At 41.3% G+C, this 27,131-nt stretch overlaps 1 protein-coding gene across 1 annotated transcript in view; it reads right to left on the minus strand.

Moving 5' to 3' along the window:
* SNTG1 (syntrophin gamma 1) overlaps window positions 1-27,131 on the minus strand; it is a 454,631-nt gene that overhangs the window by 354,703 nt on the left and 72,797 nt on the right. The window lies entirely within an intron of this gene.

Below are 27,131 nucleotides of genomic sequence, written 5' to 3' on the forward strand. Positions count from 1 at the left end.
CAGTGGTTGGTATCTGTATTTTCTAGCAGATAAACAATATGAAAAATACAATATTAAAAGGTTAACCAAATATTGACTTCTGCCTCCTAGCTGCAAAGTACAACTAAAACTCTATACATTGTATAAAACATGAATGTAAGAAGACACTTCAAGTTGAAGAGAAGGAAGTAGACCTGCTGGGGACTTGAGATGGAAGAACAATTGGAATCCTGGGACCAGAGAAGTGGGTCACCTGGAACTCCCTGTGGGTGTAGACAAAAACAAGCTCCAAGAAAAACTTGGCTTCTTGAGCCAAAAGACCACAAAAGGAGCAGACTAGCTCTAGCCCTTGCCAGCTATGCTCCAGCTAAACACCACAGGGTGGCCCCACCCCCACCCATGACAGCACAAACCCAGTGGGGGCCTGGATTCCCACATTTCAGCTGTAGTGAGGGACCCCACACCCAACCAGGGTGGGGACAGAGAAGACCAAGTATGGTAATGAGCCCCCCACAAGCAGACTCAGTGACGGGCACATGGAGGTCAAGTCCATTCCCTCTCCCCCCACCCGGGACTGTGGCAGTAAAGGCAGTGGAGACTCTGCATTAACAAGGGACATGAACTGATGACCGAGGATAGCATCCTAGGTGTGTATGTACCAAATAACAGAGCTCCCATACATGCAAAGCACAGCTGATAGAATCGACATATCCAAAATTACACAGGAAGACTACAACACACCTTCACCAACTACTAGAATCAAAGGCAAAAGCAGACCCCACCAACACTACCATACCAAGATAATCAACATACACAGAACATTCCACCCAAAAACATTCTTTTTTTTTTTTTGTCTTTTTAGGGCTGAACCCACAGCATTTGGAGGTTCCCAGCCTATACCACAGCCACAGCAACACCAAACCCAAGCTGTGTCTGCAACCTACACCAGAGTTCACGGCAATGCCTGATCCTTAATCCACTGAGCAAGGCCAGGGATTGCATCCAGGTCCCCATCCATGCTAGTCAGATTTGTTTCCACTGGACCATGTCAGGCACTCCCAAGAACATTTTTTTAAATGCATTTAACCATAGGCACATATACCAAGACAGATTGTATTGAAAAAAAAACAAAAAAATTTAAAAGAACTGAAATAGCATAAAGTACATAATCTTACCAGACTAGGATAAAAGAAAATAGAGAAGGCAGCACTTCCCAAACCATTCTATGCACCTACCATTATTCTCATTGCAAACCAGACCAGGAAAATGCAAACAAACCACAGACCAATATTATTCATGCATATACATGCAAAAATTCTTAATAATATGTTAGCAAATAAGATTTGTCAATATATAAAAACAATTGCACACCATGATCAAGTGTAGTTTATTCTAGGAATGCAAAGCTGATTCAGCATGTGAAAATCAATCCAGATACTGCACCATTCCATACACTAAAGAAGAAAAATCAGATGCTCATATCAATTGATGCAGAAAAGCATCTGCCAAAATTCAATATTCATTCACCATAAAACTCATTAAACTAAAAATTGATAACTTTTTCAACTTGATAAAAAAACTCTTTACAATTTTTCAGCTAATATGAAAAAATACTACTTTCCCTCTAAGACTGGAACCAAGACAAGGAAATCCACTCTTATCACTACTATTCAACATAGAACTGGAAGTTCTAGCCAGTGAAATAGGCAAGCAATGGAAATCAGGTACACATAGCTGAAAATTAGCTATAAAATAATCCTTATGCAGATGTCATAATGGTCTATGTAGAAAATACCAAGCAACCTACTCAAAAAAGTTTAAAATTCATAACTAAGTTCAGCAAGATCACAAGATATAAGATCAACATTCAAAAATCAATTGTATTTCTTATCCTAGTGAAGAACAAATGGAAACAGACATTTAAAACAGGATATCATTAACTATGACTAAAAGTATATTTTGGTGTAAATCTAACAAAGCTTGTACAGGAATTATATGCTGAAACTTCAAAAGACTGTTGAAAATAATCAAAAAAGATCTAATAAGTAAATGCAAGGTCCCTGGACGGGAAGATTCAACATAGTAAAATGTCCGTTCTCCACAAATGTATATAGGAGTTTAATATAATTTCAAACATGCTCCTACTACTTTTTAAAGAAGATATAAGCAAAATTATTCTCATGTATATGGAAAGACAAACAAGCAAGAATAGCTAAAACAATTCAGAAAAGAAGAATAAAATGGGAGGACCTACTCCACCCAATTTCAAGAATTACTATGTACTAGTCAAGACTGGTAGTGACAGAAACACTGACACGTAGATCAATGGAGCAGAACAGAGTGTCCAGAACAAACCCACAGGTGCACTGACAATGAGGGTTTGACAAAAGAGCAAAAGCAATTCAATGGAGGAAGTACTATCTATTTAATAAATAGTTCTGGGGCAAATGGACATCCACAGGCAAAACATGGACCTCTAAATAAACCTTAACACCATACACACAAAAAAAAAACCAAAATTAATCAGTAGATAAAAGTGTGAAATCTACAACTATAAAATATTTAGGATAAAACTCAGGAGAAAATCATTGAAACCTAGGGCTTGGTAAAGAATTCTTAGACATAAAACCAAACGCCCAAGCATTAAACAAAGAAAAAAAAACTGATAAACTAAACTTCCTCCAGTTTTTTTAAATGCTCTAGAAAAGATTCTATTAAAAGGATGAAAATACAAGTTATAGACTTAGAGAAACTGTTTGCAAATCACATATCTGACAAAACACTTGTATCTGCAACATATAAAGATCTCTTATAATTCAACAATTAGAGCAATTAGAGCAATCCAATTAAAAAATGGACAAAAGACATGAACAGACATTTTTTTTCAGACACTTCTTTAAAGAGGACATACAGATGAAAAATAAGCACATGAAAATATATTCAATATCAACCATGAGGGAAATGCAACTTAAGAGCACGAGAAATCACGACACATCTCTTAGAATAGCTAAAATTTTTTTTCTTTTTTTTTGTCTTTTGTCTTTTTAGGGCCGCACCCTCGGCATATGGAGGTTCCCAGGCTAGGGGTCCAATCAGAGCTATTGCTGCTGGCCTATACCACAGCCACAGCAACACCAGATCTGAGCTACGTCTTCGACCTACACCACAGCTCACGGAAACACCAGATCCTTAACCCACTGAGCAAGGCCAGGGATCAAACCCACAACCTCATCATTCATAGTCGGTTCCATTTCCACTGTGCCATGATGGGGAACTCCCTAGAATAGCTAATTTTTTTTAAATATCATAATAAATATATCAATTTCTAGTAAAGTCCTGAAGAAACTGAATCCCCCAAACCTTGATGATGGGAAATTAAAATGGTACAGTCATTCTGGAAAAAATTTTCACAGTTTCTTAACAAAAATAAATAAACATGCAACTTCCATACCACCCAGCAAGTGCAGTCCTGGGCATTTATCCCAGAGAAATGAAAGCTTATGTCCACACAAATATCTGTACATAGTTGCTCACAAAAGCTTTATTTGTAATAGCCACGAACTGAAAACAACCTAAAGTTCAAAAACTGGATGGCGAAACTATGGTACATCCATACCATGGGGTGTTACTCAATAAAAATGAACTAACTGTCTATACACAGGACAACTTCACAGATCTCAGGTGAGTATGCTGAATGCAGAAGGCCAACCCCTAAGTGACATCTTACCTTTCATATATTATTCTTGAAATGACAAAAGTATGCTGAGAACAGACTGGTATGTAGGCACTGCCGGTGGTACACTGTATACATATAATTACATATAAAATCTCTGTAGTGATGTAATAGTTCTGTCTTGATTGCGTGCAGTGGTGGCTACAGGACTCTGCACATGTGATAAAAAGACACAGAACTGCATATGCGCCATGTACTCCTGGTCATCTCCCACTTTCAATGCTGCACTCCCTACCATCTCCGTCTGTCTCCACTGTTCAGGACCTCCTGCCGCTCATCCTGGGTAGTGTTGGTCCCCCAGTGCTTGCTCCCTCTCGAGTCCATCCCAGGTACCACTGAAGACTTTCCAGACCAAGATCCTAACATACAAAATCATTACTCTTTAGGCCCAAGGACATTTAAAAAACCTTACAAATGGAGCAAAATCATTATCAATAAGATATACATGGAGTGAAAAATAGTCTAAAAACTGCACTTGGTAACAATACAGTATCATTATTATATCAGAAAAAGAATGTACACTGATGGAAAATAGCATATAAGATCAGAGAAAATCTTTACAAATAAACATTTGAACTTTTATTTTTTGCAGTAGGGAATAATTTTAGATAATTTATGTTCTTCTGAAACTCATTTGTATTCTACTCTATATATACAGCAGCCTGAGAGGTTGAGAAAATCTGGGCCAGAGACCTAAATACAGAGTTCCAGGAGGGTTCTGGCTGGATGAGGCTCACTTATGTAACCACTGGTCCAGACTCTCTTCGATGTGAGGAACAGTTATGCATTCACTGTGGCAGCGGGGGTGGGGGGGGGCTCTGCACAATGGGAGGAAAATGGTGGCATATCGATTAGAAGATTATTTCTGAAAGCAAAGGCAAAGTGAGGAATAGTTTCAGAGTGGCTCTTATGTACTTAGCATGCTGAGATTTCCACACATTTTTCCAAAAAAGGAAAGCATTATGAAAACATGGGATTTTCCTCAGTATCTAAAATCATGACTTGGCTTCAAAGGCTTAAAAAAAGCAACAACCAACATTGCTTTTTCTGATTACAGGAGTTACCATAGCCATTTCCTTTCCCACCTGCCTCCTTTAACACCTTTCACTAAGTATCTCTGATTGATTCTAAGTCTCAGAGGAACAATGTAACAAGAGAACACATTGCACTTGGGGCATCACACCATCCTGTAACTAAACATCACACTTTCCACTCATCTTTGGAAGGACAAATTTATCACTCTAAACCAATTAGGAGTTTGATGTGCACGGCTGAATACATGCTAAAGTAGGGAGGGAAAAGGGAGCTAATAATTAGACTTTCGGATAAGTTAGGATTAAGATTAATGGTAAAACAGCCCATTATAGAGACTAAAATTAATGACAGACTCCTTTTTAACTGGAAGTAGTGTCTGCTCTACTGTGTGCCAGGGAAGCCCCAGAGAAAACACTTAAAAACGCTCATCAAAAACATGTCTTTTTGGAGTTCCTGTCGTGGCACAGCAGAAACGAATCCAACTAGTATCCATGAGGTTGTGGGTTTGATCCCTGGCCTCGCTCAGTGGGTTAAGGATCTGGCATTGCTGTGAACTGTTGTGTAGGTTGTAGACATGGCTCGGATCCTGCGTTGCTGTGGCTGTGTTGTAGGCCAGCGGCTACAGCTCCGGTTAGACCCATAGCCTGGGAACCTCCATATGCCATGGGTGCAGCCCTAAAAAGACAAAAGACAAAAAAAAAAAAAAAAAAAAAGTCTTTTTTTCTCAATTTTCCGTATCTTCCAAAGTGGCTACTAGAAAGAAATATTACCAAGCATTACTCTAAAAAGTGACAATTCAATAAAGACAGCTGGTGTTAGTACCATATTGGCTTCAGTGTGGAAAACAAGGTGGAGAGCAATGGAGTATGACTGGAAGGAAGTGAGTTATTTATGTGTTGGACAGTAAGTGTTCCCGAAGGATATCCTGGCACTCGGGCCTTTCCAAGAACGCTTCAGGAAGCATCCGATACCATTCTGCTTCATTGACAAAATCAGTCCTCTCCTAGGTTTGTGTTCTCAAACCTCACTGCACAGCAGATGCTCCTGGAGAGTTTATGAAAATGCAGATTGCTAGGCTGCGCTGTCAGAGTTTCTGATTCTAGCATGGAGACAAACCTTGAATTTCAAGCAAGTTCACAGGTGGTGCTGAGGAAGCTGGTCCAGGCATCATACATGGAGAACCCACGGGCTAAAAAATGAGAATGGTCACCGTATAAACTATATCCAGTCTGACACAAGATCCAGCTCAGAAGGGAAGTACATTTCCCTGGCCACATGCACAAGCACTGGTCTATCCTAGTATAGCTCAGAGATGTCCCAGCAGAGCCTGGAGGAGGCCTGGAGCCTGAAAGCTTGTGGACATGAGCAAGGTTGGTCTTGTGGTCAGGAAACAGTGGATCTAGATAACACTGGAAGTCTCCTGTTCACCTCAACAATTATTTGGATTTCATGGAAATTTATGGCTAAAAGCGTTTTCTTATTTTTTTTTGGTCTTTTTGCTATTTCTTGGGCCGCTCCCACGGCATATGGAGGTTCCCAGGCTAGGGGTCGAATCGGAGCTGTAGCCACCGGCCTACACCAGAGCCACAGCAACTCGGGATCTGAGCCGCGTCTGCGACCTACACCACAGCTCACGGCAACGCCGGATCGTTAACCCACTGAGCAAGGGCAGGGACCGAACCCGCAACCTCATGGTTCCTAGTCGGATTCATTAACCACTGCGCCATGACGGGAACTCCGCGTTTTCTTATTTTTCTTGCCATTCATTCTTTGAGTTTAGGAAAGCCTGACTTACTGTGTTCACTGGACTTGAGTAAAATGCATTTCCTTTGCTCTGAGGTCACAGAATCTTCAGAGAAGGACCTGGGAGATCCTGGAAAGGACTCAGAAGAGGTTACCAGAGAAGTGTTATGGTCAAAATACTTGGGAAGCCTGTTAGAATACCATGGATGAAATCAAATTTTCTGAAATGCACACTTCACACTTGAATAAGCTTTTTTTTCTTGTCTTTTTAGGGCTGCATCTGCGGCCTCTGGAGGTTCCCAGACTAGGGGTTAAATCAGAGCTGTAGCTACTGGCCTACACCACAGCCACAGCAACGTGGGATCCGAGCTGCATCCGTGACCTACACCACAGCTCACGGCAATGCCAGATCTTTAACCCACTGAGCAGTGCCATGGATTTGGGAAGCTACCACCAGCCAAACAGTGCCATCTTCAGTGTGGCTTGACTTTGCAATGTGTAAATCTGCCATTCTTGATGAGGATTTTGGTTTCTTCCCTTCTCTTTCCTGTCCCTATCAAGAGCTACGAGTTTCCCCAAAGTCTGACCATCTAGCTATAGGATAGTCCTATAGAAGATGATTAAGTTGTGGAAGGCTGGCTCCTTCCAACTCGAGCTGCTGGTAGGATCATTGCTCCCACCCCACAAGCTCCTTCCGGATGGGATAGCAAAGACTCCAGTCCTTCCCAGGCCTACAAAAGACCGTCGCTCCATTACTCATCTACCCTGAACCACGCTGATCTTCTGTCAATGGCCAGACCTCTTAGACCAGCGCTGAGGTACCTCTCCTACCATATATGCATAGAAACCTTTAAGTAATTGAGTGTTTGGCATTTGTTTTGTATGGCTTTGGTTATCTATTTACCTACTCCCCAGACAATCATAAATATCCCATAACCTGGAGATCACCAGTATGCATGTGACATGGGAATGACTAAAAGATTAAGATCCCCCCCAGCCCCCCCACTTCACCAGGAACAGCACACTTTGGATTCTGCCCCATGGGAACACGGCTGACAAGGACACTACGTCTGAACTCTATGTTCCCTCTGGTACCAAAACTCTTCCTGAAAGGAGACTGTAAATAGTAAAAACCACCTCTCCTTTCACATGTCCAGGAAGACTAGAAGGCTGGAGCTAACCCTTTCCTCTTCATTAAATCCATTTCTGCCCACAGCTTAATTTGATATGTAAGACACTGACTGAGTCACAGGCCTCCAAAAGAAGATGCATCAGTGCCAGGGGAGACCTGCAGCCCTCGTGGGACTGTCTAATAATCTGCCTTGTTAGAGTCCCTGGGGCTTCCCAGAATTTGATAACAATCTCTTTGTCCCATGCTTCCAGACCACAGTGTGACTTCCTATGGCGGTGCTGGACGCCAGCCCAGCCGCCCTGTAAAGCCACCACAACTCAAGACATAATTGGTGTTTTGCCCCCTAAAACCTTGAGCACACGCTACCCATTTCTGTTAGCATCGTCAGCATTGCCTTTCAATGTACCTGCAGAGCAGGCTCGGGGCACCATGTTCTCAGCCCTCACTGGGGCTTTCTCCCCATCAGTGAAGCTCTGGAGATGGAATCTCACTCGCTAAGCAGGACACACAAGGACACGATGGCGTTGGTCGCCGGCTGGACCCTGTTTGTGTGCCTTACACAGGATGCTCCCTGCCATGTACTCTGAGTTTTCCTGTTAGTATTTTGCTCACTATGATGAAGTTTCTTTAAAGTGATGGTGCTCAAGTCCTCCTGTTACCAGCACAAGTTCAGCGTCCAGCAAACAGAAAGTGCTGATGAGGATCGCCGACAGCCCCAGAGCCACATAACTCACCACAACATGGCTCAGGATTGCTCTTCAGGCCTGTGCAGTTCCCAGAGTCCCCACACTGATTGTTCCTACATAAAATGTCATTTAGTTTCATTAACTCCATGAGATAACAAAATTTATCCAATTAAACATTCCCATCTAACAAGGACTGGAAGAACTGGGTCACTGACTGCATACATGCTATTGGTGAGAAAGATGAAGACAAGTCTAGAACCCAGGAAGATGAATCAGACTGCACCTGTTTGGACAAAGGGAGGGCAAAATACAAGGGTAAAGATGACAGGAGTCCCTTACAGGTGGAGAGAAGTGATGACAACATAGACAGAATTAAGGAAGCCAGTCGGAAGGGTTTTGTCAGATGGGAATATTTCAGGTCAATTTTACAGTCTTTCCCTGAAAGTCAATTCTGAAATCATGGGATTTATCAGAGCCAGTTGTTCAAGTGGGTTAAGCTCTAATGAATTTCACACAAAGCCTTTTGTTGTCCTCAGGCTGTTTCATTCCAGTATCACCTGGAGTAGCGGTTAAGATGCAGCTGCTTCCTCTCACCAGAGAGGCTCTGTGAGAACAGGTGGCTGGCTGTTCATCGCATCCATCCCTGAAAGGCATCCTGGTGAGTCTGAGTCAGCCTTAGGCCACGATTTGATAAACTCTGGCTTTTGCCTATTTCTAAGGTTTTTGATCAGGATGAAGAGTCCGTTTATAGCAGAGTTTATCCCTATCAAATATTTTATCCCTACCAAACAGAGATTTTCCTCATAAAATGTGTTAGAATCTACAAGTCAATTCTCCATGCCCTCCGTAAAGAAGAAAGTCAAACCCCAGGTGCACTGAAGACTCCACTTACAATCAGAGAAGGAAAGCACCTGCAGGCTCCCCCATCAAAGGTGTCACAACACAACCGCCAGCCCACACAGGGTACCATTCCTGGATAGCACCACCATCTGCGTTTCAGTGAAAAGCCTCTTCATAAAAGAATACGAGCATCAAAATACAAAGCAAAACCTCCACACAGCCTCATGCTGGGCCCAAATAAATGAGCCAGTTGTTCACAGAAGAAGACAGTTTGCAGAAAACGATATTTTAAAGGGCATATACTTGATTCCACTGTACATAGTAAAGTTATTTTCCAAGTTCATGAATAAACTTGACACAGCTTTGCTTGCATTCGACCCAAGGATTTAAGAGTGAAAGGAAGAGTAGGCTGGCAGCTGTGTGCAGACACTGGCTTCTGCATAGGAGGCTCGGCTGTAAATGTGCCACAGCCCCCCGAGGAGGGGGAAGGGGACACCCACCGGAGGAAGGGGGCTCATGCTACTCACTCTGCACTGTGGGAATTTCACCTTCTCTGCTGAAATGAAAAACAAGAAGGAGAAGAGCTGTCCCTCAAAGCAAAATATTTCCTTCTGGAATTCAGATCTGTTAAAGCCGAGAACCACCCTGGGGTGGTCTGACACCCAGGGGAAGAGGGTCTGGGAGTGAGGGGTGCACCAGCCAAGGCCATGGACCAGGTGCCACACTGCCATCTGCTCTATTCTCTCACTTGAATTATTTTCACAGCATCTTAATTTGACAGGTGGGGCCAAAGAGCAGCCGTGTTTGGAGGGAGCTGTTAACCCCCTGGAGTGCACGTGCCCCTGTGTGTAACGCTTCTCCCACATTGGGACCTCAGCCTGGATAAAAGCCAATCAAGTACTGGTCTGTACAGTTGCATCCAAGCTTCCAGGCCTTATGGTCACTTCCCCACCATCATGTCTCTCTCTACTCTTAAGGTATCCTTGAGTATTCTGGAATGCTTGTTTGTTTGTGTTTCTCCTAAATGCATGAGCCATGTTTTTATCAGGACTCTCTTCTTTGAGCTAAGAGGTTCCTAAAGTGTGCTGGTAGGATGGATGGGGATGAAGGAACAGGTGAGTATGTGGGAAGGACTGAAAGAATGGCACATGTACATTTTTCCCAGATATGGAAAAAGGGAAGCTGAGAAGTTCTTCTGAGAATAAGTAGAAAGTGTAAAGGGTTCTCTGGATGACCCTCAACAACCAGAGTGCCCGTCCTGCCTCTTAGAGTAGGTGACACCTTTCACACATCTCTACATGCGCACCTGTGTCCACAACCACTCTCTATCAGGTGAGAGAACTTGCAGAATTGCATTCAAATCTGTTAGAAAAAACACAATGGAAACCTCTACTCCAGCTTTACTGGGCCATATTTCATAGCACATAAAATTTACTCATTCACAGTGGAATCCACTCCAGCCTTTTCGGTGTATTCACAGGGTTGCACAGCCACCACCACAAACTGATTTTCGAATTTTTTCAGCACCCCAAAGAAACCTCATAAACATAAACATCATTTTCTTAATGATGCCCTTTGACATAAGTTTTTAATTTTGATAATGACCAGTGTATCTATTTTTTGCATCTGTTGTTTCTACTTCTAGTGTTATGTATAAGAAATCACTGCCTAAAGACCTGAATAGACATTTCTCCAAAGAAGATATACAGATGGCCAGCAAACACATGAAAAAATGCTCAACATCATTGATTATAAGAGAAATGCAAATCAAAACTACCATGAGATACCACCTCACACCAGTCAGAATGGCCATCATTAATAAGTCCACAAATGACAAGTGCTGGAGGGGCTGTGGAGAAAAGGGAACCCTCCTGCACTGTTGGTGGGAATGTAAACTGGTACAGCCACTATGGAGAACAGTTTGGAGATACCTTAGAAATCTATACATAGAACTTCCATATGACCCTGCAATCCCACTCTTGGGCATCTATCCGGACAAAGCTCTACTTAAAAGAGACACATGCACCCGCATGTTCATTGCAGCACTATTCACAATAGCCAGGACATGGAAACAATCCAAATGTCCATTGACGGAGGATTGGATTCGGAAGAGGTGGTATATATACACAATGGAATACTACTCAGCCATAAAAAAGGATGACATCATGCCATTTGCAGCAACATGGATGGAACTAGAGAATCTCATCCTGAGTGAAATGAGCCAGAAAGACAAAGACAAATACCATATGATATCACTTATAACTGGAATCTAATATCCAGCACAAATGAACATCTCCACAGATAAGAAAATCATGGACTTGGAAAACAGACTTGTGGCTGCCTGATGGGAGAGGGAGGGAGTGGGAGGGATCGGGAGCTTGGGCTTATCAGACACAACTTAGAGTAGATTTACAAGGAGATCCTGCTGAGTAGCATTGTCTAGATACTTATGCTGCAACGGGACAAAGGGTGGGGAAAAAATGTAATTGTAATGTATACATGTAAGGATAACTTGATCCCCTTGCTGTACAGTGGGAAAATAAATAAATAAATAAAGTCTTTTCAAGGGGGGAAAAAAAAATCACTGCCTGACAAAAAGTCATGGCAGTTTACTTTATGTTTTCTTGTAGGAATTTTACTATTTGAGTGCTTATATTTTGCCTGTAGTCCATTTTGAGTTGATTTTTGAGTACATTAGGAGGTGAGGGTCCAAACTCATCCTCTGCACATGGGTGTCATTACGCCAGAACCATCTGTCAACAAGACTATTCTCTCTCCATTGAGCGATCTCGGCACTATTGCTATAAATCAATTCTGCATAAATGTGAAGGTTTAGTTCTGGACTCGCAACTATATTCCAGTGGACCATATCTCTATCTTTATGCCAATACTTCAATATCTTTCTCGATATTGCTTTGTGGTACGTTTTGAAATCAGGAAGGATGAATCTTCCAACAATTTTCTTTCCTAAAATTAATTTGACTGTTATGAGTCATTGCCTTTTCATATGAAATTTACAAGCAGCATGCCAGTCTCTATAAAAAGCTCACTAGCATTTTTATGAGGATTACAGTGAATCTATAGGATAATGTAAGGAATATTACAGTCTCAATAATGTTCAGTCTTATGACTGATGAAAATTGGCTGACTGTCCATTTATTTTAAAATACTTTACTTTCAAAAAGTTTTGTGTTTTCCAATGTTTCATGTGTGCATGAGAAAAATACATATTTTTCTATTAAGCGTTGTGGTCTATAGATGTCTACTAAGCCTACTTGTTTTACAGCATTGTTCAAGTCTTCTATTTTCTCATTGATCTTCTGTCTAGTTGTTTTATCCATTATCGAAAATCTGTATTGAAACTCAAACTAAATTGTTGACTTATCTCCCTCATCAATTCTGTCAGTTTTTGCTTTATTTTGAGGTTCTATTTTTAGGTACATCAATGTTTATCATCATGTATATTTCTGATTAACCCTCTTATTATTATAAACTATCTATCTTTGTCTCTAGTAACAATTTTACTTTAAAATCTATTTCGTCTGATTTAGTATTGTTCTTCCACCTCTATACCACTTAAAATTTGCATTATATTTTTTTCCAACCTCTTACTTTTTCAACTTATCTCTTTAAATGTTAAGTGTTTTATCAGTTTTGCTAATCTGTGGTTTTGATTAAGATGTTTAGTCATTCAAATTTAATATATATTGATGAGGTAGTATTTATACCTGCCATTTTGCTATTTGATTTCTACATATCTTTTGCCTCTTTTCTTTACTCATCCATTCTTCCTTTTTTCTACTTTTTAAGTAGGTCTAGTCTCATATACTTTTTAAATTCCCTTGTTTTTTACACTGTCTTCTTTTTCAGTTATATTCTTACTGGGTGCCCTGGAGATGACAATTAACATTTCAACTTAAAACAATCTAGTTCACATTTATAATAATTTAATTTAAATAGCATACAAAATCTTTGCTCTAGTATACTTCTGTGTCTTCACCACTCATTTGTATAATTATTATCATACAAATTGCATTGTTTTACATTACATGGTCATTAAACTCTGTTATAATTGTTGCTTTATGCAGTTATATTTAAAACATATGACAAGACTAAATAACAACCAAAAGTACATTTACACTGCCTTTCATAATACCAGTGCACTAATGTTCTTTACTTCTTTATACATAATTAAGAAACCACCTATTGTCCTTTCATTTAAGCCTGAAGAATACACTTTAGTATTTCTTATAAGGCATGTCTGCTATCCTCCCGGTTCTAGTTTTTTTCTGAAAATGTTTTAATCTTTCCTTTGCTATTGAAGTTGAGTTTAACTACATAGAATTCTCAATCAATAGCCCTCTTCTTTCAGCACTTTGAAAATTTCATCTCATTTCTTCTGGTTTCCATGATTTCTGATGAGAAGTTAGCTGCTAATAGTATTAAATATCCCATGTAATAAGTCATTTTTATGTGGCTGGGGTAGATCCCTTTAAGTTTATTCTATTTGGAGATTGTAGAGTAGCTTAAAGGTGAAGCTAATATTTATTATCAAATTTAGGAAATTATCAGCCATTATTTATTAAGATACGCTTTCTGATCCTTTCTCTTTTTATTCTGAGTGTGTGTTTGTCTGTTTGTATGTTGGTAAGCTTCATGGTGTCCCACACATCACTGAAGCTCTGTTCACTTTTATTCATTTGACTTTTCTTTCTGTTCCTCAAACTGCATCATCCCTACTGACCTATCTTCAAGTTGCCTGATTCATTCTCCTTCCTGCTCAAGTCTGTTGTCAAAGTCCTCCAGTAAATTTTTCATTTCCATTATTTTACTTTACAACACCACCAGTTCAATTAATTTCTACCTATTTGTTGACTTATTTTTATACTTTAAGTCTTTAAACATAGTTTCCTTTTGCCCTTTAAACAGGTTTCTTAGGCTTGATTTAAAGTCTCTTTCAAAGTTCCAAATCTGCGCTCCTTCAAGGCATTTTTGTTGTCTCCTTACTTTTTTTGTGTATGTGGCATAATTTTGTTTCCTCACATGCCTCATATTTTTATGTTGAAAACTGGATATTTTACATAATTTATTTTAACATCTCTGGTATCAGATTCTTCCACTGCCCTTAAAGCTCCTAAGGTCTGATGTTGTTCTTTGTTGTTCCAAGTTTCTTGGGAAAAATAAAGAATTTGTATTTCCTTAAGTTCGTGGCCAGTGAGCTCACTTCTAACATTGTCTTTAAGTTCTCATTGCTTTTTTTAAGTTTGTTTTCCTTGGAGGCACACCTTGGTCATTATAATTTACTGGCAAGCCAATGATTGGTGAGATTTCAAGTGCCTTCGCCATATCGGTCTCATCAATCTTCTATCCCTGGGTGAGGGTGTGTGTGAGGGCAACCTTCCAACTTCAGCCAGTTTACAAGACAGTTATAGCCTTCACTTCCTATTTCTTCAGAGCCCTGAGGTCAGCCCAAGGCAAGTGACTGATGCCTTCTCCTTCTCAAGTATTTCTGCACATTCAATCATCCTTTTAGATACCTTTTAGATATGTCAAAGTTTTTTGAAGCCCCTATCACCAGAAACTGCAGTCTCAAATACCAATAGCATTATCAGATGTTTGCTAATATTTCTGTAATAATGTGGAGGAGATTTTTTTATTTTTTTTTTATTTTTTATTTTTGTCTTTTTGCTATTTCTTGGGCCGCACCTGAGGCATATGGAGATTCCCAGGCTAGGGGTCAAATTGGAGCTGTAGCTGCCAGCCTACGCCAGAGCCACAGCAACTCGGGACCCGAGCCGCGTCTGCAACCTATACCACAGCTCATGGCAACGCCGGATCCTTAACCCACTGCGCAAGGGCAGGGACCAAACCCGCAACCTCATGGTTCCTAGTCGGATTCGTTAACCACTGCGCCACGATGGGAACTCCTGGAGGAGATTTTTTATTTTGTCCCTCACCCTAAGCTGAGCTCTGAGTCAAATCAAAGAGCCAAGATACTCTGAAATTTCCCAGGGAGCTGCAAATTTGGACAAATTATCAACTGTGCTCTAGAGATAGTGCTTTAATGGATTTCTACAAAAGGTCGCATCTCTCCATTGTCTTCAGTGGCTTTCAGCTACTGTGTCACTGAGCTGGTTGGTGTGTGTGGCAGTGAGGGGAGGGTGGGTATAGCCCCAAGCTAAGATCACATCATGGGGCCTGTGGTCATACTATGGTTTAACATTTTCTCTTGGGAAGATGATCTTCAGTTCATTCTGAGGCCTTGATTAATGGCTAAAGTTCTAAAATAGTTTATTTTGGTTGTTTTGTCATATTTTTGTTGCTTTAGAGGAAAACTGAGTTCATAAAAGTCCTTACTTTGCAATTCTGTTATTTGTTCCCCAAATTAAACTTTTCAGGTACCAAATCTGTCCTCCCTCAGCAAGTGAACCTACAAAAACCCTGGGCCAATGTTTGTTTTTTCTTTTTGTAATTTCCCCAGGAAAATATGTTAAATGTGTTTAAATTTTTATAGAATTACATAAAAATACCATTAAAAAGAAAAAACATTTTACCTGATTTTTGTCCAGACAATTACTTTCACAGAGAGCCCTAATGATAAAGTATGTATATATTCAGTCTCATCTTGAAGGTTATATATTTAATAAAGACAAATTTTGCAAAGTAGAGAAGAAATCAAGAAATTAAAGAAAGTTTCAAGTAAGCTTTCCATAGAGCATCTGATTTGAGAAATGTGGAAGCAATAAAAATCTATGACATAGTTATATTTTTGCCTGGTCCTGTTTGAAGAAAAAGGCCATCTTAATATTTGGATTCTTCCTCATGTTCATGAATTCTTCATCACCCCGCTAAAGAACAGCAGTTTCTCTCCTCCAAGATTAAACGCTAGCAAGATGACAATATGATGACTTGTGAATCAGTAAATCTTTCATTCTTTCTGTTAAAAGTATTTATTGAGCAAAGTTCTTGGGCTTGTACTGCTTTGACTTCTGGACCTTGTACCCTGGAGGGGCTGCCCCTCCCTGGCTGCAGTGGACACCACGCCCCTCACCTGTGAGTGCACCTTTCACACTGAAACCCATCATCCTGAGCCCACACCCCAACCCCCTCACCTAGGGGCTCTCACAGTCTAGGCCTCCATCCCCTGTGCTCATCACCCCAGAGCAGGTACCCGTCAACCGGGAAAGCCCTTCTTCACCAGAGTCACTGAAATATTCAAAGTAGCCAACCCTAAGCCTGCTGACCTGCCTCCCGATCCTTCCCATGAAACCCAAGAAAGGCTCCTGGTCCTCACAGCTTGGGGTCTCCCTGTGTGGCCCCTGGGGTGTGGCCTGTCCTCTCCTCCTGGGAGCTGGAGGAACAAACTCTCTTCTCAAGGCATCGTCTCCTGACCTGTTGACCCCATCCCTGAATAACACTACAACCTGCATTGTAAAACAGGGCCTGACATTCCAGTGAGTTTAATGACCTGACTTCCCAACTTCAGAGCCACTGCAATGAGCTGAGACAATAACAGATGTACAGCCTGTCAGAAACGTTCACGTTCGAACAAATGTGAGGGATTACCATTATCAGGACCTGTACTTTCCAAGGATTTTGTTGTTCAAACATTTCGTAGGCCTCGCCCACAGGGTTAACTCTGCATGGTACAGAGAGGGACAGTGTTTCTTACGTGAACCTCCGGACCAGATGTCTGGGTCACACATTAAACAACCCATTCTCAACTCCCACAGGCCATTGAAACACAGACAGGAGGGCAGCCATGGTTGCACCCTCCTGTGTGAAAACAGGCAGACAGAAACGAGGCACAGGCAACATCCACAAAAAAGGCCAATGTGTTCAGGACATCGAAGTGGTGAACACTGTAAAGTAAATACTTTTTTAGGTAGAATTAACATGCATTCATCTTTTGCCAACTTCATTTAACATTTCCCACAAATGTATTAAATGCCTCTCTTACTAAGTGAGCTCTGAAACCACCACCTGCAAGTTCTACTTGCAGGTTTTGCAGATCATGTGTGTCCCTAACGAAGAGGCAACAAAGATATGAAGTGTTCAGAGCTCCGTCTTTGCCCATGAGTGAAACACTATACGATGTTGCTGCTCAAGGTTCTGCCACCTCCCTCAGGCAGAGACCCAGGAGGGGAAGGGTCTTTGTTGGTCCACTGCTGCATTCTCGGCCCCCTGCCCATCTGTCTTTGTCAGAAAAGAGGATGAATTCACAAAATGCACTCTCCCCAGGTGACACTGTGGAACTGGTAATCTCTGTCCAAAATTCAAAGAACAGCACAATTCCCAAAAGAAAACCAGAAGGGCTCAGGAATGATCAAAAGATCTTTCCTTGCCTTAGGACAGTGGCCTGGAATCACAAAAAAGTATTAAAATTTGGTAGCACTGACTAACATTTTGCTGGCAGTAAAGGAATATTTAAAAGTAGGAAACACAGTTTAAAGTTAAATAACTCCATCAAAACCTTCAAAATTATGAACTGTCACATATCTTTGGAGAAAACTGAAATACTAGTTCACGGACATTCCTAAATAAGACCAACAGTAAGAATCAGGGTCAAGTGTCGTGTTCTTTAAAATATGGTTTTTGTTCCTGAAAACTTTTTGGTAGGAGTACTTCTCTCCCCTTCAGAAGCCTTTTTAAGGAAAAAGCTAACAGGCATCAGAGCTGGACTTCATAGGACGTCTGTCCCTGCTTGTCACTCTTCTGATTCTTCACATGTTCTCGCTGTGAGGCGGATTCACTAACGACACGAAAACCCTCCCATTAACAACCGCAAGGCCTGTGCACCTACTTCAGTGCCTGCCATGTGCAGTTACATGAATATCCCTATGCCTGCATTGAAGGACAAACCAGATATGCAACATAAATCATTTAAATTTGTCTCTATTTTATCCATATTCAACATGTCCCAGTGGCATATATAGTATTGATTTTTGGAAAATATTTCACTATTATTAAAATGAATGAGCAACAGAGTAACATGAAGAATTAGTCTCTAAAGAAAATGACACAACTCTTTTTCTGTTGAAGTGAATAAAGAAATTTGAAATAACAGCAACTAATTGCCCTCTTGTCCTCCACCTGCCCAAATAAAAAGGATTCTTTGAGAGAGGGCTGCACGTTGGGCTGTTGCAGTTGACCAGTCACGCAGTTCGCACACTGGGCACCCTCCCCTTCCTGCCCACTGGGAAACTTCTAATCAAGCATCCTACATTACCTCCGACCTACAAGTTCAAAGCCTGTCTTTGGAAAGCTCTGGCTGAAGGCATGGACGCTCAGGCCCCCTAAGCAGCCACAGTATTGAGAGTCTGTACAGGGGAGATTTAGTGAATGTGCTTTTAAACATCCACCATTAAGAGAGCTTCTTGGAACTTGAGATAATGCAGTGGCACCTCCATGGGCACCTATGGAATTTGTCATTCTTAGAAAAGAAAAAACTGTATTGATGATTCTTGAAGATATGTGATTTCTTATCTGTGTTTTGTAATCATAGAATACATTCAAATTTTGTTCTGTGAAGTTAATCATTTGACTAGTTTACCACTCTGAACACTAGGAATTGATAAAATCACCAAACGGACCAGGGGCAGCCCTTGCTAACTGTGTGATCACAGCAAGCTCTTAAAATTCCCTGTGCTGCAGTTTCATCATCTGTAAAATGAGGAAACGGGCTTATGAGATTGTGTGATGATTAGAATAGTACCAGGAATAGGTGAACACAATTTTTATTATATGTAGATATTGAGTGGACCTGATTGCAAGGTAGCATGAAGAGAACCAGCAAGTGTTAACTCTTTTATTTGTATCCATATTAATAACTTTCTTTTAAAGACAATCAATTGGAAATATTCATCATGAAGGCAAGTTAATTAAGAAGTTCAGATCATTTATTCCAGACACAGATATAGAGATGGCGGGTGTGGCAGTGGTTGGTTCCTGAACTGCAGAACGAAAGGAACAAAGCTGTGCCACCCACCCCAAGCAGAGAGCTCAGGCTGGAGCTCAGACCACAGACCCCTTCCTTCAACATGTATCTGTGACACAAGTAAACACACGAAAGCAAGTGTCAGTCTGTGCCCTTCAGAACCAGAGGCAGAGTGATCTGCATTGCCCACACATTTCCTTGGCTAGAGCAGTGTTTATACTGAATTTCTGTACCATGCACAGTGGGGACATGAAACTCCACATACTCCCACTATCAGAATTACAGTTTAAAAAGCACAGCAACTGGCATCAAAGCTCACATTTTAAGTGGGAACTGAGCGCTATATAACAATCAGTACAGTCAGAGGATGCGGCAGTCCCGCAGAAGAAGGGTGTGTGGCCAGAAGTGACAACCTGGCCACTCACAGCTCCACTAGTAGACACAGGCGGTGTCTTCACAAAGGATCACAGGGACCCAAGTTTGATAAAAATTAGATAAAATCTAACAAGTCAGTAATTAATTAATTCTCTATAAGAGGCAAACTGTGAGGTAGGGCAATGGAGATTACAGGAACGTGACTTGACGTAACTACTTAAGTGCTGTTAGAAAATGCCCCGGGGCCTCTTTGAACCAGATTTAAGTTTGTAACTATGGACAAGGACCTGCTTCACCACCGGCGGGGGTGGCACGTAATGTGCCTGTGGAAATCCCAGCAGGACCATCTACAAGCCTGATGAGGAACTGATGCCTTTCTCCCCAGGCAGCACTGGCAGAAGCCCCAGGTTGCTGGGCACTGCCCAGCGCCATCCTCCAGAAGCTAGATGGACTCTCCCATCCAGCTCCCATCACCTCCCGTCCATCCACCCAGCTCCACCCCACAACTTGCATCTGGGTTGGCAGAAAGAAAACTGCTCACGATGATAAACCTGACATAAAATGTAAAACTGAAAAACTGGAGCGGACTGCTGAGAAGAACAACAGGAATGGCTGAGGACAGAACCCAAGTCCCCATGTGCTCACCTAGACTCCCACTATGAAATGTTCACAGATGAGGCCACTCAGTCCTCAAATGCCTTCTGAGAAAGGGACCCCCCACCAGCGCATTTCATGGGGGAAACTGCCTGCAGAGGGTTTGGTAACTTTCTAGACACGCTGAGTTACTGGAAGACGAGTGAATTTTCCAATCCAGAACCTTTTGGCTCATAAGGTTCTGCTCTTAACCAGCAAGTATTGCTTTTGACATAGAAATACTGGGTTTTGTGTTAAATTCTTGCAGTTGTTCTCTGTTCCTGCTGCCCTGGCACCTGCCCAGCCTGGGAAGTCACTCTGTTCCCCAGGCCCCAAGACTTTCTCTCTCACTGTGGGATGCGCCCACCTGGTCACCTGCCCTGACAAGCCACCTCCTAAGTGGCGACCCCCAATACCATAGGGTGTGTTCCTGCCTGGAAACACCAAATCACCACTCACCAGAAATCCCTTCCCCACCAAGTGGCAAAGGCCAGCCTGCATGGCTTCTCTGTCCCCTCAAGCTGTACCAGCAGTAGACCAAGTAAAGCCCCAGTGACACAGTCAGATAAACATGTTCAGACCAAAATAACACCACAAAGGGTCAAAAGTTTAGGTTGCCCATGAGCAATTAGTCCTCAAAACTAGCAGGACCTGTGTGCTAAATATAAATAGGGAAAAATGCCTGCTAAAAGGAAAAAAAAATCTGAAATGAGGTTCAGTCTCATAACATAATAAGAAAAATTAAAAGATACAATAAAATGTCATACTAAGAATCAGAAGAGTCTGAAAGATGAAAAGCAATCTCCAATAAGAACAATTAGATGAATCATACATTGCAACCAGCAAATCTCAAAGAAATCATCACAGAAATGTTTCAACAAGCAAATTCAAATTCTCTTGAAACAAATGAAAAAATAGAAAATTTCAACAAAGGAAACACCCACAAAAAATGGAAGTTAGAGAAATTAAAAATGAAATAACAGAAAAGAAAACCACATACCAGATAAGCTCAAGTTCAGAGTGAAGAGAGAGGATAGAAAAAGTGAAGAGTAAGACAAATCCAAAGACCTCATCCTGGGGAAGGGGGAGGGGGAGGGAGGGGAAGGGAGGGGGAGTTTGGGTTAATAGATGCCAACTAAGGCATTTGGCGTGTATAAGCAATGAGGTCCAGCTGTACAGCACGGGGAACTATGCCCAATCTCTTGGGATAGACCATGATGGAAGAAAGTATGAAAAAAAAGAATGTATGTGTGCATATATATATATATGACTGGGTTGGTCACTTTGTTGTACAGTAGAAATGGACAAAACACTATAAATCAACTATAATAGAAAAAATAAAAATCTTAAAAAAAGGACTTTATCCAATGTTAACGACAGCAAGAAAAATACCCCAAAAAGGAGGACAGCTCCAGGGATCTGTGAAAGGTACCACACTATCTCACAGTCACGTGACCAGAGCCCTGGCCTATGGAGTATTTGAATGGGAATTTCAAATACGCATCACGTTACACCTGAGCCAACTTTCTGAACATGTAAAGCAACACTTTTATCCTACTTCAAAAATAATGCAGTATAATAAACATATTTATATATTTATATGCATATGATAATCCTTACAGCACATTTTGAATTCACTGAAATATTTGATAGATGGCTATTTTCATTTTACAGCAATATTTGTACACTATGTCATTGCATTCAAATAATCTCTACTGTCCTTTTTTCAAAGATTAGAAACATAGGAAAATTTTAAATTTCTTTATGATGAATACACTCATTTAAAGGCAATATATATGAGAAGTTATCATGACAAAATATATGATCTCTTAATAAAGATTATCAATTTTTATCATGTTTGGAATGGTTTTATTTTTATTTAACATTCATGATAACATGCAAGCTATGCTCAATATTTTCATTGTTTCCCGGTTTAGAATGTAAATTTTTCTTTTTTGTTTCAATGTATGTTTTAATAATTATGATTAATGGTATGAATAAATAGATTTTAGACACTTACTAGACTATCTGTTTTGAATTATTAGTATCAAAAACAATAGAAAATACATGTATGTCTCTGGCATTTCAATATATTTTCTGTTGCCAGAAACAAAGCAAACAAATAAAATATAATTCAATCTGGTTCATGCAATAAAGGGGATTTATAAGCCTGAACAATACAAAGTTAGTGGGCAGGGCGTCCTCATGCCTGATTTAATTCAGCAGTGCAGTAACATCACAGAGACTCCAAGCTATGCCCACTGCCTCCTCTCTGGCTGCATGATACAGGTGCAGGCCCACACCAGCTCCCCTCTCAGTTCAAAGTAGCCAGAGGGCTGCTGGCTTTCTCTTCCCAACTTCTGAGGATACAGAGGGGACTTCTCTGGGCAGTTGTTTTAGGAGACTAAGGAAGCGTGTTTACTTGTTTCTCTGAAGGCTCCTGACGCCTCTGCAGGGACATCACAGGGCCATGCCAGGTCCCGTGCCCATCGTCTGCCCAGCAGACACTGCTGGTGGGGGGATGGCAGGGATGGGTGATCTGTCCCTCTCTGCAGTCAGGATGGAGTCAGCTTCGCCAGGAGGAAGTGCTTGGGACGGCAAGGGAGTTAATAAGGGAAGGGAGGGCAGAGTGTTTGATGGCAAGCGCAAGATCCCAGTAAAAGGACTTTAGATAATGTTCCTAGGACTACAGGACGCCACTGCCTCTGTCGCTTAACCACTCTGCGATGTGTGCCCTTCCGCAAACTGTGAAAAAATCAAACAGGAATCAAAGTTCTAAATAATTTGGATCTTTGGCAAAGGCTTTTACCTGGAGCAATAACCCTAGGTCAACCCCAGTGAAATTCACTTTCCCCGACTGTTCTGGACCAGGTCCAGGCTCTGGGGAACAAGATGGAGACACCTGGACCCATAACTTAATTCTCACTGATAGCGCCAAGTGAGCAAGCAATTTTCATTTGGATATTTTCCATAAAGAAAATGACCAAATCATTTTTATCCCCCCTGGAGGCATTAACACAATGTTGTCACATATGCAAGGTTAGCTCCTCTTGTAGGAAAAAGGAAAATATCAAGTAATTCAGCAATAAGAACATCTATCTTCTAAATAATCTTCTTTTAAAAGGAAAAAGTAAATTTTATACAATAGTCTTGGTTTTTAATTAAAGTAAGACAAATAAACCTTTCCAAGGTAATAACATCAAAATGCTGAGATGCATTGTTTAATCCTTGAACTTAAATTCTATATTTTAAATTAATAAAACAGAAATTGTTTAGTACAGGTACAATGCAAAAATGATAACTGTCGCTCAAGTCCATGATGATTTTCCTAAAGCATTTGTTTTTCTCATGAGACCATTGCAATTGTTTGGAGGAAAGCATTAATATTTAAATTTCAGTAGTTAACATACTTTATATTATACGAAGAAATAATTTCCTTGCCTTTTATTTTAAACAAATGTAAAATGCCACTGCATTTTTTACATAACAGCTTTATTGAGGTATAATTAATATACAATTAAATTCACCTTTTAGGAGCCCACAACGCAGGGCTTTGCAGTCTCTCCACACACCTGTGCCACCATCACTGCAATCTAGCTTTAGAGCATTGTCATCACCACAAAAGAAAACTCGGTCACTCACGGTTCTGACATCCCACTAGCCTCTGGAAAACACTACTCTACATTCTGTCTTTATCGACTGGCCTATTTTAGGCATTTCATATGAACGGAATCTTCCGCTAAGTGGCCTTTTGGAACAGCTGCCTTCATGCAGCATAACAGCAAGGTCTATATGGTGGTGCAGTGTGTAGCAGGACCATGGGCCTTCCAAGGCTGTGTAATGTTCCATAATGTGAATACCCAGAGCATACTCATCCATTAGCTTATGGATGGATTTGGGTTTGTTCTCACCTTTCAGTCATTATAAATAATGCTGCTATAAGCTTTTGTCTGAATACGTGTTTTTACTTCTCTTGGGTATATTCTTGGTAGTGGAGTCCCTGGGTCATTTATTTTCTTCTTACTACAAGCAGTGCTCAAATACACCAAATGTGGAGGAGGTGTTGCATGTAGTCTCACGAACAGTTTTAAGAAACGAACAAGGCTCAGAGCAAACTGAGCCGCCCTCCCAGTCCTCTCACCTTTTCTTTAAAAACAAAGGAAAACACTGTACTGAGATATTACAATTACGGTCATAGTTTTTATTGCTGAACTTAAATAACTTCGTATTATAAGATAATTGTGTTTTTAGTTGAACATATTCCAATCACCTTAATGAGAAATAGTCAATACTAAAATTTACAAGTCATTTCTTCTATTTCTTTCACAATTCAAAAAGCTTTTAGTTGGATGTACTATTTTCACATTCACTAAATTTTGACGATTTTTACTCCAACCCTCAACAGATGCATCTTCTCACTGAATCATTTTTCTAATTCACAAAAGTGTACGGATTTGTGCATGTGCGCGATGGGGGATATAGAGAAATTTAAAAATAAAAAATAAATTCCATCACCACTAACTTAGCTTCTAGTCACATTATATACCAAGTATGTACCATTAGTATTATACATAAATAAGAGACATCGCCCACATTTTCCAGAAGGCCACATTATGGTTAGGGAGACAATGCTGACAAAGGAAAAAAGAAACACAGTACACTGTCCTGAGGGCTAAACAGTAATAACATCATGTTCCTGTATTTAGAGGAGGACGAAAATATCTGAAGTTAGGTCTTTTAAAAAGTGTCTATTTTTTGATGTCTCACTTTCCTAAATGATTTAATCTCATCACTTCAATTTGCACTTGTTTCCTCTTAGTTTCCAGAGTATTATTCAGCAACAGAATTTTTCATTATAACAAAATGTCTGGAGTTGGAGGTGCAAATTCATGACAAGCATGGTGAGAAATGAGGTACCAACTGGAGGAAGCACGGGCCCTGGGGCCCCAAACCTCAGCTCTTGGTCTGAATCCTGGCTTGATTGCCTGTGTCACTCTGGCAAGCGCTTAATTCCTCTGAGCTGAATGCTTTTATCTACAAAACCAAGTTCAGGTCCCCTGCCTGTGTCATACGGAGGTTACATAAATCAAATCAACTGGTATTTGTGAAATGACTTTACAAACTGTAACTTTTACTGCAGATAGCTGTTTAACCTTGAACAAGCCACCTGTCACAGGATGCTGCTTTCTGACACTGAGAGGGGACCCTGCCCCATGCCCTCCACAGGCGATCATGGGTTCACAGGTTAGACCAGGGGAACTGCCTCTGGCTTTACAGCTCCCCACCTCCCATCCCACCCTAAACATGCAGAAGGAGGCCTGTCTGTGTGCACAGAGGAGGTAAAAACCCACAGACCCCTGAGAGCTTCTGGTGCCCGGGAGGAATGTGAGCCAGGGAGAGGTGTCCACGAAATTAGATGATATGGTGTCTGGAAAGAAAATGAAAAAAACCAGCTTTGACACCTGCACCACTTGGCTGCTGTACTCTGATGCTTTCAAAGGCCAAAGGTTCAGACATGGTGAAACCATTCCCCAGTCAGCAAAAATAAACAGATGTGTGTGCCACGCACACGGAGGGTAACTTCTGTCTCAAACCTATAGCTGACGCACAGGAATAGAATGATGGACACTAAATGACCAGCAGGAAGCTGCGATTGCTGACTGTAGTCATAAAGCACCGTCTCTGGCTGCGCATTCATTTATGTGGCTTTGGGGCAGAAGAGAGAACAGGTTCAGTTTTTTGGAGCCAAAACTTACGGAAGTAACCAGTCTGTGGTATTTGCCTCATGGGCCAGCTTTTCTCAGGTCAGGCTCAACACAGAAGTTTCTTTCTTTTCACAAAAATGTAAGGCGCCTGGTGCTGTCAGAGCTGAAGAGGAACGTGGAGGGATAAGGGCAGGCAGGGCTCAGACACATCCTGAGAAAGGCAGACATCCCCGGTAACAGGGAGGAGCAAGCGTCTTTTGAGGTCGCACAAACTTTCACTGTCTCTGTTATTTAAAAACTTGGAGGAATTGGAGTTGATAGATTTTTAGGAAAACAGCTGATGACATGTGGGCTCAAAATCTGTACTGGGAATAATGGAAGTGAGAGGAAGGCTGAAAACCCTTTCTGTGGATATTCAAAGCCTGGTCTAGGCAATCCATCACTTCAACATAAACGCAAGAGGCAAGAACAGAAGCAGATGAAGGAGCTTGAAATATGAAAAGAGGATGAGGATGTGGGGACTGACTTGGCACAGAGCTGGTTTCTAAGGTCAGCACTGAATGAAAAGAATGTTCCATGAATGAACAGACTGGTCCCAGCCACAGTGGACAACAATTTTACTTGGCTTGTAGTATGGAATGGCTGCATGTTAATACCATTACAATTAATTGATCTATTCAACTGTATTTATTAAGGCCGGAACTGATCTAGGCACTGGAGACACAGCAGGAAAAAAAAAAAAAACAGGAAAAAAATCATCCTGGTTCTTTCAGAGAATATATTCTAGTGGGGAAGGCAAATAAAATTAAGCACATGATTTGGTGTGTTTAGTGTGCCAGCTGATGCCAAGTGCTCTGGAGAAAAATAAAGCACAAAATGGGACTAAGGAAGCAGCGTGGGGGCGGGGCAAGCATCCATCTCAGAGAAGCAGCATTTGAGCCGGTCAGGAGGGAGCCCTGCAGACCGCGTGGACAGAACAGCAAGGGCCAGGCCGGCTCTGGGGGCACGGGTGTGATGCCAGCGGTGGCTGTGCGCCAAGCGTGAGGGGGAGCGGCCAGACCCATCACAGGCCACAGGGAGAAGCAGGGCTTGTATGTATGTGGGCAGAAAGCGGATGAAAGATACTGATCAGACGTGATTTGACTTTATTTTGATAAAATCACTTTGGCTGTCATGTTGAGAAGAGAGAGAGGTGGACACAGCCAAGATGAGAATCCAGCCTCAAAACAGATTATAATCCAGGCAAAAGACCGAGTTCACTTGGACAAAACAGCAACAGCAGAGGGGGTGTGACATGGGTGGATCCGGACATATTTGGAGAGGAGAGATGTTC

This window comes from Sus scrofa, chromosome 4, assembly GCF_000003025.6.
Source record: "Sus scrofa isolate TJ Tabasco breed Duroc chromosome 4, Sscrofa11.1, whole genome shotgun sequence".
Classification (NCBI taxonomy): domain Eukaryota; kingdom Metazoa; phylum Chordata; class Mammalia; order Artiodactyla; family Suidae; genus Sus; species Sus scrofa.